We start from the raw sequence: 13,157 nt of genomic DNA on the forward strand, positions 1-13,157 counted from the left end.
ACATACTTTGATCCCCGCGATCAATGCCCTCGACCTATCACAACAAATCACAATATGACAGACTGCAGCTTCGACAGAACACAGTGCTCCGGGTAGCAGATCCACCTCTCCTTCTCTCCCAATCTCATGGCGTCATTAACAGCCCCGAGCTGAGAGGTTGAAAGGGTAGGTATGGATTATAATGTTAATATATTAATATATTAACGTCAGGGATATGGGCTTATCTTAGTTCTGACTTATCTTTGGTGTATATTATGAGAAGGAACAATGGGGGGGGGGGGGGTGTAGAAATATATTCCTCAAAACGTTGTTATTTGTTAATCATTGTGTTGTAGGCTTTCTGTGAAGGAATAGAACAGGTCGGCTTGCAGCTTTTGGTGGCCTGTGATTTCTTTCAATGAGACTCCAGTCATTGTTGCTCTTCCAACTGAGCACACACACACACACACACACACACACACACACACACACACACACACACACACACACACACACACACACACACACACACACACACACACACACACACACACACACACACACACACAACACACACACACACACACTACAATACCCTCTTCCCATCACACGCAGCCTAGATTACTATAGAGTTCTCACAGCAATTATTACTTGAAGAAGTACACCCACAGCACCCCTCTGGATAACCCCTCAGGGACCGAGGCATTTCATTGCTTTGGTTGTGACATTGTTCTTCTGCCGCACGCCCCCCCACCCCCTCCCCCAGCCGCCCCCACCCAGCTACACACACACACACACACACACACTGTCAACGTTAGTTCAGATGAGCCCAATCGTTATGGAACATAACAAGGTCATATTGCAACTCAGAATCTTCGTGTTTATGGATGTGTATCGTTCCGACATTAGGCTGACGTTGTCTAAAATCCATTGTGTTATCGATTTGACGACAGAAAGATCCCATATTAATCAGGTTTGAAGGAATTAGACCGTTTCGCCCGTGTTTCCGAGCCTTAAGTATTCTTTTTGGCAGCCTGGCCCTTTTCAGCGTGAAACCATATATCAATTCAAAACACAAAAAAGGACAAAAGGCAACAGGACGCCGACAGATTTTTCATGTGTGACCACAAGAAAATAGGGCTGGTTCCCCCTCTTCTCATGCAGAGAGGGGCTTGTGCTGTGGACGTTCCTCAGAGCTCATCACCACCACAAAGACAGCTGAGAGAATACGGCCTTGTCTGACAAAGGTTAACCTCTGTGAGACCTAACAACTTCAGAGTTCTCATTTAAGGCCTCCACCAAACCCTTGACTTTACGCGGTGGAGTGCAGAGCCCCCCCCCCCCCCCGCCCCGTATTCCCACGGGTTTAACCCCTTATATCTGGGGTCATGCGGCCCACCACGGCCAATGGCGGTAGGCTATAAAGTGAGCTATTTGCGAGCTGTGCCATTAGCACAGAAACCCCTGCACACAATACTCCTACAGACTTAATGGCATGGCATATAGATGGATATTTGCAGTATAGGTTAACCCAAGAGTACATTTTGCATTAAGTAGTAAGGCTAATAATAACACTTAATACCAATACTAATCTTCCTTTTTTTAACCAAGTTCTATCATCAGTCCATTACTCCAGTGTGTGTGTGTGTGTGTGTGTGTGTGTCTGTCTGTGTGCGTGTGTGTGTGTGTGTGTGTGTGTGTGTGTGTGTGTGTGTGTGTGTGTGTGTGTGTGTGTGTGCGTGCGTGTGTGTGTGTGTGCATGTGCGTTTGTCTCTGCCCTACCTACTAGAAAGAAAGCATTAGTATGGAAAGCATTATGCTGGTGCCTAGTGCCCCACAATGCGTCTCCTGGGGGCCCCCAGATCAAGGATGCTTTCAGGCATCTTTCTGAATTATGAATAATAATAATAATAGTGGATTACGGTTTATAGTGAGTTATAACAAACTGAAACTTTCTAAATATGTTATAAAGTGATTTCAGCCCGTTTCTAAAAATGTACGTTTGGTTCTAAAACCCTTAGATAAGAAACTTGGTTTGGGGCACATTTAAATTAAAACCAAATCTAGGTAGCAAAATGGTAAATTAAAATGTCAAAACTAATTTCACAGGCAATTAAATAATATACCTACAGCTTATGTTACGTATGCATGTGTTATATTTGGCTGTATTAGAGAGTAGTAGTAACAATGATCGGTGGAGTGAAAATAATAGGCTGGGTAGTAAAGCCTAAACAAACACATTGGTGGGCGAGGCCCCAGAATCAAATCTACTTTCTGGAGATGTCAAACAATACAGTTCACCTCTGCGCAGCCCAGCCATGCTCTAATTTCAACAAGACCAGACACAGTCAAAGAAGCCTTCTGGGTTAGATGCTGCAACCAGACCTACTGCCAAGTCAAAGTTGAACAAAGATTCACCTGCTCATAAAAAGCCTTATAAGGCAGACTACGGTAGCCTATAATATAACTACAAAAAATAAAGCCCAATTGATTGATTGATTGATTGAAAACTTTATTAACAGATTGCAGAATGGGTACAGTAGTACAGTACAGCTCAATACATACAATAGGGGATGCAAAACCCTTAATAGCATCTCATACATCTAAAACAAACAGCATTCCTACACTTAGAATTATACTCAAACGAGAGCCTTGTCTGGGAGACTATAGGTTTGGGGTTTGGCAACCTGAACCTGCTCCACACATGATGAATCCACTATAAGCCTACCGTCAAATCGTATTCACAATTCCGATCTGCGGTGTGTCCTTGTCCGTCTTCATACATTATTTGTGGGCTACATATCCAACATGATCGTATGGGACAGTATGGACAATGGTATTCTTTAGCTTCGTATGGGCTACTTTTTTGGTCCGTAGTATTAGGTCAATCAAATCCACATGCTGCAATTGTTTAGCCCTCTATAGCTTTCGGCTTTTAATAACGCGATACCAGGTAGACTATTATAAGGAGCCCACTGGTAGATATTGCAAACTCACAAGCCAATATTTTCAAAACGGTTCTTCTAAACAGCGATTATGTTTTTTCTTTTAAAGCCTCCATCTCTAGGAGTGAAAGAGCAGAGAGAGGACCACAAACTGACCGCAGCTCCCGACGCGCGTCGCTTCTGCTGCATTGATGCTCTGTGCGTGCAGCTGTTTTTCTGCAACAGAGGCAAGAAGAAGAATCAAGCTTACCATTCTGAAGACAAATCCAATGTCTATCCTGTTGATGCTTCGCCAACGTAGAAGAGACCCCCCCCCAAAAAAGAGCTTCTTTGTCTTTTCGTTTGAACAGTAGGTGTGTTGTAGTAGAACAAGTATCTCCACGGTAGTCACGGCGCTACGGAATGGCTAAACCTCCCCAAGGTGCTGTTGTTATTACAGCATTTCTCAAAAGAAGCCGACTGGATGATGTGAGGCAAAGGCAAAGGCGTCCAAGATTCGAGCCTATAATTTAACGCAACGAAATCCTCGGGAAAACGTGAAATAGTAAGTCCCCCGCCCCGAACACACCAAAGATTTGCCACACAGTGAGAATAAGGTGACGCCGCGCCAGCAGATATGGGTTGGGATGGAATGACAAGCAACGCTCTCTCCCGTTGAGTTAGTTTGTACCGCGGACGGGGAATGAGTGTGCGTGGAGGACGCCCCCTTCGGTCCCATATCAACATTTCTGTCAGGTTATTTTATTTATTTATTTGTGTAGAAAGACCATGTATTATGTGTTTCATTTGAACATTAACTCGTAGGAGGTTAGTGTTGTTGGTTGGTTGTACTTTTTTGTTTTATATAATAATAATAATAATAATAATAATAATAATAATAATAATAATAATAATAATAATAATAATAATAATAATAATAATAATAATAATAATAATAATAATAATAATAATAATAATAATAATAATAATAATAATAATAATAATAATAATAATAATAATAATAATAATAATAATAATAATAATAATAATAATAATAATAATAATAATAATAATAATAATAATAATAATAATAATAATAATAATAATAATAATAATAATGCAGTTGCCATTATTTATTCCCTGAGCATGGCTATTTGACAGCCACGATAGGCCAGGCAAATATGCTCAGCCGTTTGCTTTAACCTCTGTGGAAACCTCTGACACTGGAGTTTTGTAGGTTAGCAAGAAAATAAAAAGAACATCTGTCTTTGTTTCACCTGACAACACTTTTGTCTAGCCTAGTTCAGATCTTAAATCCACTGCCACATATTTATCTCCAGTCCCATAGGGTCTCCTCTCCTCAGGGTGAAAAAGAATGGTCAAGAGTTCCTGGCCCTGGAAGTGTGTTCGGTCCCTTCAGAGAACAAGAGTGGGGCCATGAGGAGGTATGTGTGGGCTTTAATTCACTGCATTGTCCCCAGAAGCTAATCTTGGCCGGGGCTTAAGGTCTTACTGCTCACAGCCTGCGAATGGATGAGTGAAAAGTTAAATATTCTTTCAAATGTAAAACCGAAGCCCGGGCTGGTATTGTGACCGTGTCGTTGTGGGAATGGGAGCTCTGTCGTTGACATAGGCAACAGGAGGAAAGGGGAGACCAGCATTCTAGGGGGTTCCATTTAAACACTCTTGTGTGCAGCTAGTAGACGCTATAGTTTCCTTGTTATGTGCCAAATTCTGAACATTATCAACCAAAAAGTGATGCATTATCATACTCAATACAACTCACATACGACTGTGTTTTTCACAGTCCTCTCTACTGACTCCACAGCCTACGCCCCAGAAACTGCACGCAGACAGACGAAAAGGCCAGACTTAACCTTTTAAACTGTGTCATGGCACCAATATTGCTGCTGTCATCCACGCCGACAGTCACCCTTGCCTAGCCGCGAACCCAGTGGCCCTGCCCTGCGCTTCAAAGCACTGTAGACAGACACACTCGCCACTGTTCAGTCCAATTCCAAAAAAAGATACCCAGTAATTTCTTCTTATTTTTCTTCTTTTTTGTTTTGTTTATTTAGTGCTCACATGGTGTTTTCACAAAATCCTTACGTCTGAAATATGTGAGCATAACAGTGTCATAAGAAATCCAACGGCTATAGCGATAGATAAAAAAATATATATAAAAGGCCTAATCCCTTACCTGTACCACAGAATGCTATCAGATAATTATGCTACTACCAATCCTAAAAGTACCACAGTACATATCAAGACAAAAACCCAACAAAAGTATGTGGGGTTCAAATGTCCTGGTTCAAGGTGACTAAAATACAGGATGGGGGATATAAAATATCTGTACATTAGTATTTAAACTTCAGGTGTCTCTTTAACCAACCTCCTCAACCATTATATTTAGTTGACCTCCTACAGTATCTCCACAGATTTGCATTAGACAGTATAGCCTAATCGCTAGAGTATCAGACTATTTGCTGTTATACAGATATTACAACAGCAATTCAGTCTGTATTTGAAAAAGTTTAATCTCACTATGATTGATGTTTGTGAATATGGGAATGCAGGGCTGCCCTCTTGTACAGTATTTATAACATCCTAACATTAGTAGAGGACATTTGTTTTCAAGGTTTAGTGGGGACACGCCAACTTTTTGGGAAATTAGCTTATTTGCCATCTACCCTGGAGTTAGACAAGCAGATACATACCCTTTTCTTCTCTGTGCATGCATTAGGCTTAGGGAACAGCTGTACCGTTATCCATTAATAGCTTAGCGTCATTCACTGGAAGTAGGTGTGCCAGTGTAGCCTAGTTCCCAACAGTCACGAAATACACTCCAAATACAACTCCAAAACTTGCCTGTAAACATGTTGTGACCTTTGTATTTACCACATGGAGAAATACAAAAATGTTTTAGATATTTTCGTTTTCTAAGCAGATAAATACTCAGAATTTTATTTTTGCCGAACCACTGCTGATTGATTGATTGATTGAAAATGGTATTAACAGATTTCAGGAGTACATAGGAGGTGGTGGGGTGGGGGGGTTGGGGTAACTTTACATTGGATTATCGATGAAATCTTACTTGGTTCCAAGAAGAGGGTCTCATGTATTATTGGGTTTAATAGGACATTTATTGTACATTGGAGGGGGTTGCGTTAGGACATTTACAGGGGCCAGTTTCGAATTGCAGTCTCTCGTAGGTGCTCTTTGAGTGTGGTTTTGAAAGTGGGTAGTGATTCACATTCCTTTACAGCATGGGTAGGGCTGGGCGCAGTGATTTCATCACCTCAAAAGCCCAGTTTTTCAAAAACCAACAGGACTTTTGAGGTGATGAAATCACTGTGCCCAGGCAGCAGATGGCAAATAAGCTAATTTCCCAAAAAGTTGGTGTGTTCATTTAAGGACTGTGAATTCTGTAGGCCCTACAGTAGTGCAATTCTTCCCATTACCAGACTTTTAGATCCAAAGCACCTCGAGGGGGCAAGACCCAAGTATTTTGCTCTTTTTGTATGTAAATGTGACAAGAAGCAACAATAAAACTGAATCTGAATCCATGACGGGCAACGTCACTAACTTACTCAGTCATTCACTCGTGATTAGTCTGGCTTCCGGACTGGCCACTCCACAGAAACAGCCCTCATTGCGGTCACAGAGGCACTTCACTTAGCAAAAGCGAAAGGCCTCTCCTCTGTCCTGATTCTCCTAGATCTATCTGCAGCCTTCGACACAGTCAACCATCAGATCCTCCTCGCGGCCCTCGCAGGAATGGGAGTGGCTGGATCTGCGCTGACATGGCTGACATCATACCTCAATGACCGCTCCTACCAAGTGTCATGGAGAGGGACTCTGTCGGCCACCCGCCCCCTCCGGACGGGTGTCCCCCAGGGCTCGGTCCTAGGACCCCTTCTCTTCTCCCTCTACACTAAATCACTGGGTCTCATGGCTTCTCATATCATTGTTATGGCGATGATACTCAACTCTTCCTCTCCTTCCCTCCCTCAGATATCCACGTCTCTGAGCGGATCTCGGCCTGTCTGTCCGACATCTCCGCCTGGATGACGACCAACCACCTCAAACTGAACCTAAGCAAAACAGAATTGCTCCACCTGCCGGCCAAATCCTCCCCCCTGACCGACCTCTCCATCACAGTCGAGAATGCAGCTGTGACCGCGTCCCCGACCGCCAAGAACCTTGGTGTTGTCCTCGACGACCAGTTGAACTTCTCTGCTCACATCGCAGCGACAACCAGAACCTGCAGATTCCTCCTGAGCAACGTCAGAAGGATACGCCCCTTCCTGACAAAAGAAGTCACCCAACTCCTCGTCCAATCAACAGTCATCTCCCGCCTCGACTACTGCAACGCACTGCTAGCTGGCCTCCCGGCCACTGCCACCAAGCCTCTTCAACTCATTCAAAACGCAGCGGCCCGCCTGATCTCAAACCTACCGAAGTCGGCCCATGTCACCCCACTTCTTAGGGACCTGCACTGGCTCCCCATTGCTGCACGTATCCGCTTCAAGGCCCTCGACCTAGCATACCGTGCGGCAAAGGGAACCGCTCCCGCCTACCTCCGGTCAATGGTCTCTAACTACACACCCTCAAGACCCCTACGCTCTGCATCTTCTGGCCGCCTCAGACCTACTCCTATCCAAGCTCCCAGAGGGTCATCAAAGAGAAGCCGCCTCCCCACAATGGTGGAATGAACTACCCATCCCAGTTAGGACAGCCGAATCCCGTCCAATCTTTCGCCGTCGACTAAAGACTCACTTCTTCAACCATTATCTGAAATGATAAAAAAAAAAAAAAAAAAAAAAAAAAAAAAAAAAATATATATATATATATATATATATATATATATATATATATATATATATATAACCCTGACTAACCCTGACTAACCCTGACTAACCTTACTGTCATGCACTTGTCCTAATAAACTAACCTACACTGTAACACGCAACACTTTGATGAACATTGTTACTCAGCTGATAGAGTTGTACCCTTCTTGCTGTCTTGTCGTACAGAACTTGTAAGTCGCTTTGGATAAAAGCGTCAGCTAAATGACTAAATGTAAATGTAAATGTAGTCACTCTGCCCCTAGTGGTGACTGAGCGGCAATGCGCTTTGTGTAAGACCAGTTGGCTTTGCATAGGACACTGTGTGTCCCTGTTATTCTAATAAGTTAGGCGGTTAAACATGTTAACAACAACATTCATTTTGGACCACATAAAATGTTTTTAAATGATAAATTCATTCATCAAGATTTTTTTGCGGGGGAAAAGCAATACTTTTATTCCGCACCTTTCTAAAAGCTCTGTAGATGTGTTATTATTATAGTATCTAGCACCTTTAAACATAGTAGTATATTTATTCTTCAAAGTAGTGACTCCCCACATTTGAATTGCGATTCCCCTCGTTCTGTATAAGTGACGTAGTGCAACATCATGTGAAATAATAACTAATCATAATCATATATAATTTTGCTTCTGATCTTTTATTCAACAGCATGACTCCTAATTGCAGTGCTACAAGATATTCAGCCGAGGCCGCCCTTCAGCAGAACCCCAGTGATGTTGGAAGCGATCTGGTTTGCGAGTGATTGCATTCCTGTCAAGCTAATTAGCACAACATTTGTTCCAAAGTAAAAAAAAATAAAAAATAAAAAAAACACAAGAAAAATAATGATATGCCAGGAGGTCTGTTGCCTGTTGTGAATCACCTGTGATCAAAAAGTCACTTGATCTTCATTTCTGTTTGGAAAGTTTTCATCTGTATTAGAGATGTTGAGCAAATAATAGACCTCTCACGCGCTCAAGCCATTATGATTCCTATGTTCCCACTGCCCTATGTTCCCCCATTTCTAAGACATCTTTCACCCATTCAAATTAGTCCCTATAATGTTCCCACAGCCCTATGTTTCCCCAAGGATCCCCCCCAAGGATTAGGCCTACATCCCCACAGCACAGGTATGGAGGTACATCACCTGTGAGAGGTTTATAGCGAGGCGAGGTCCCTCCACTTCAGCTAACCACCACAGGACTCTATTTCAGAAAAGAAATAATGGCGAGAGACAAATATTTTTTTGATCCCGTTTGAGTTGTGCAATGAATACACGGTCATACACTTACGACGTTTTACATTTACATTACATTTAAAATGTAATTTAGCAAGTCAAGAAAGTTGATTGACAAGCAAGTTAGCTAACATTAGCTAACATCATCGATAGCTTTTAATGCGTAACGTTAGGTAGCTGACAATTACACTTTTAAATTGACAAACATCACATGTGTAATTCATGGTATAATTCAAACAGGATAAAAAAAAGCACCCATCTCTCACCGCTTGACTACCGCTCATATTTTACCTCTGAAATAGGGTCCCATGGTGGGGAAGGGGAGGGACTTCGCCTCTCTATTGCTTCTTAAAAAGCTTTATTATAATGTTTCTTTTTTCTCTCTTAAAAGCCTTTCATGCAGTGAACAACAAACATCATACCAGTATATGAGAAAATGCAAAGGGACAGTGAGAAACACTTACAGGAGAAAGACTGAAAGGTTGATAATTGGGTTTGTGACGCCGCTTTTCTTCCATCCAAGAAATCCCCATACCTTGGCCCCCAGGGTCCTCTTACCTGTGCTATTGTCACCAAGAGTAGAAACTGATGCTATTATTACATAAATTCACAACCATTTGATTGTTCAAGTTTTTTTTTCTTCACTTTTTTCTCTTTTTCCTCTGAAGTCTGATTCCTCCCTCACCTCCATGACCACACATGTACCTGACGTTACTCCTCTGGAGGGAGGGGGAAGGCACCGATTAGAAATGATTGCCTGCTTGTCCCTGTCACCAGGTCTCTGAGGCATGCTCACATCCGCTTTACATTACCGTCATGTTCTACCGTGATCTCATCTGCATGGTGCCACACTGCTAGCACAAGGACCAGACATTGAACCTCGGCAGGGGAGCTAAATGTGCCTTCAATCTCAACAATCCTTTTAATCTTTCATCAATCATTTGGAAGCAGCTCCGAGCCCTGATCCTATTACAGTAGGGGAAATATCTGTGAATTGACAAGCCTGAGAACTGCAGTGGGAAAGTTAGCCATCCAAGAAAACTTGTGATGGAAAGACAAGCTTGCTTGGTAATTGACAGAGAACCCCCACCCCTAAATCGTTCCCTAAGATTGAAAGCAAATAAACATAGGAGTGGCATTTAATTTGTTGATAACAAGAGTGTGTGGATTTAACCTTATGAAAATAGATAAAACAAGGCCCTGAGATTCTGAAGAATTCTGTCAGTTTGTTTGTTTGTTTGTTGGTATGTTTGTCTGTACCCACAACCCAATGATAAACCAAAAGGTTAGACACATATTTTGTCTAAAACTCTCATTAAATTATATATCTTCATATATATTAAATATTGACCGCCAACAAACCTCTATACTGAAACTTTTGCATGTTGGCACCCTGAGCTATTTCCTGCTTTAGATTCCAATGTCATAAATCTATTGTCACCTGTTTAACATCAGTAGCCTGCATATATTCATGCCCAGCTAGCTACTTTATTCGTTCACAACTTGAGTTGATTTCAGAGACTGATACATAGGGAAACCTTTTGGACAGGGTGATGGACAAGGGCAATGTGAAATTAAATTAAGTGAGACACAGGGCAGAATATACAATATAATTGATCTGGGCACCAAGAGGTTGCCATGCAATCAGTACGTATGTTGAGATATCTGCTGGTCCAATATTAGCCCTATACAATGTTGCCTAAAAAGTTGAGCAGCGTTGATGTGGTGATACAATGGTCAACTTATTTTTGGGTGATGTTGGAGGGCAACATTGTCCAAGCAGATGTCTCCTCATTGATTACATGGCATCTTCTGGTTTCCCACAGTAATTATATTATATTATTTGTCCCTGTCTCGCTTCATTTCCTGTTTATCATGTTGCCCAATAAGTTCCCTGGTGTTTCATAGCCTTAAGACATGAACAAGGGTTCAGAGAAGCAACTTGCAAAGCAACCCAAGCACAAAAGCACTATGTCATTGATGTGATTTGTCACACAATATTTGTTATTTACATAACAAAGATTATTCTGAATTGTTACTTAGTTATCTCAGATACCTTTTGTTAAAATTTGCGATGTACATTCATGACCCCTGTAGGAAGATGCCCATTCATTTTCACATCACCTTTCCTATAGCATCACCATCAGGCTGATTTTCACCAAATGTGACAAATTTGTTTCTATTCTCACAACACTAAAAACATTGACTACTCCTCAGCAACTCGGATTAGGGGCATGGTCACAGAAGGTGGATTGAGAATTTGGGTCATTTGGGGACATCATGTCTAGTTCTCTGGTGACAGTAACAGCAGTAGCATTGTAATGTTAATAGTGAATGTATGCTCACTCAGCATTACAATAACTGATACCCACTAATGCTAACTAGCGAGTGAAGTACACACTTGAATTATATTATATATATATATATATATATATATATATATATATATATATATATATATTTATTAGGGCGGTCAGTTTATCACATTAATTAGATTAATTAATTACACAGCAAATTATCGCGTTATGAAAATTAACTCAAAATGAAGAAAAAAAGAAAAAAAATATATACAGTATATATATATATATATTTTTTAATCTCATTCATTCCATAAGAACGTAGAATACACATTACAGACTTTTTTTTAATATGGTTAATTTGCATGTTCTTGGTATCTGATTCTAGGGACATCTATGGATCTCAGGGAATGTATTCCCAGTGTCAGAAATACTGTGTCTGTTACTAGGCTTGATTAAATTGTAATGAACCAAATGAGAATATCAATTCAATTTTTTTTTTATCTTTGACTGTGAATAACACCATGCTATTTTACCATGCTAATTTACCAGACCTGAAAAATCTAAGCAAATGAATAAATGGAAGATTAAACAGAAGGTTTTGTAGATACAGTACTGAATTCTGCCATCCGGACACATGCCATTTGAAATATGATTATAGAATATAGAATATCAGGCCTAAAATGGTTATGCGATTAAAATGTGATTAATTCGATTAATTAATCACAAATCGTGTAATTAATTAGTTCCATTTTTGTAATCGCCTGACAGCACTAATATATATATATATATATTATCTATAATCCACCATTGATTTGTCTTAACAAGAAGGATGAGAAAACAATCCCTGTAATTGCTAAAGTAGCCTACCATTCTCTGCAAACACATGCAGTGCTTAGAGTCTTTGGATATAAGAGTTTAAATGGGGGGGATGACATATTAATCTCCTGATACTCATTCGATGAGAGGCAAACGGACCAAAAATGTAACCCAAGCACAGCAGATATCATTCTCGGGGAGCATCTCAGTTATCCTCTAATGTTTTCTAATTATTAGGTTTGATGAGCTCATGCAGAGAAAGGAGGAGGATAGTATGGCTATGCATAGCCTAATTATATCCCTGAACGACAGTGTTGGGGATATTATGGATTTACTCTGACCGCCACCGCAAATCCTTTGTGGGAACATGATACCTCAAATAGCTTTCATTTTAATATTTAAAAATGTGCTGTGCAAATCCATGACCCCTAGAGGACTATTGCCTATTGACAAAATGTTTGCCTTATCATGGAAAGTAGGTCTGTCAAGTTCTAAGTCATCTGGCCTCATGGTGGTGCTATTCTCATAAAACTAAAAACATTAACTACTCCTCAACGGCTCTGATTAGGGGTCATAAAAAGTGGATTGAGAATTCGGGCCGTTCGGGAATACACCCGACAGCACATGCCTACTTACAGTAGGAGTTTTCTGGGGCATATCATTTAAGAGACGAAGTTATTGTGATTAAATAAGGAAAAACTTAGGAGTAGGTACAGTAGTGCTGTAGGTACGAGAGAGGAAATAATTGCACTAGCGAATAATATCTTTACTGTACAGAATATGGACTGTCTTAGTCCATCTGAGAGCCTGGTCCATCACACAGTAAGGTGAGAGTTATATAGCTTACAGAATATGTACAGGGATGGGAAAAATAGAGTTGAATATAGTGTAGTGTATCTTCATAATGTTAAATTGCACGTACTGGACTTTGTGGGATGATTAATGCACCGGCCGCGGCGTTCCCATCCAAACAGAAATACTGTTTGCATTTTGCCCTTGAGATTCTGTCATGTGCTTGACCTGAGCCATCGCTGCGCAGAGGCATATGATCAG

At 41.0% G+C, this 13,157-nt stretch overlaps 1 protein-coding gene across 1 annotated transcript in view; it reads right to left on the reverse strand.

Annotated features, from left to right (window-relative positions):
* The window catches only part of tenm4 (teneurin transmembrane protein 4), a 345,863-nt gene extending 342,570 nt beyond the window's left edge, over positions 1-3,293 (reverse strand). The window contains exon 1 of the mRNA XM_084310380.1: positions 3,175-3,293. The gene's annotated coding sequence lies outside the window, so the exon portion shown is untranslated. The remainder of the gene's footprint in view (positions 1-3,174) is intronic.
* Between the last annotated feature and the right edge of the window lie 9,864 nt (positions 3,294-13,157).

The sequence above is a fragment of the Notolepis coatsorum genome (assembly GCF_963971535.1).
Source record: "Notolepis coatsorum genome assembly, chromosome: 1".
NCBI classification, from domain to species: domain Eukaryota; kingdom Metazoa; phylum Chordata; class Actinopteri; order Aulopiformes; family Paralepididae; genus Notolepis; species Notolepis coatsorum.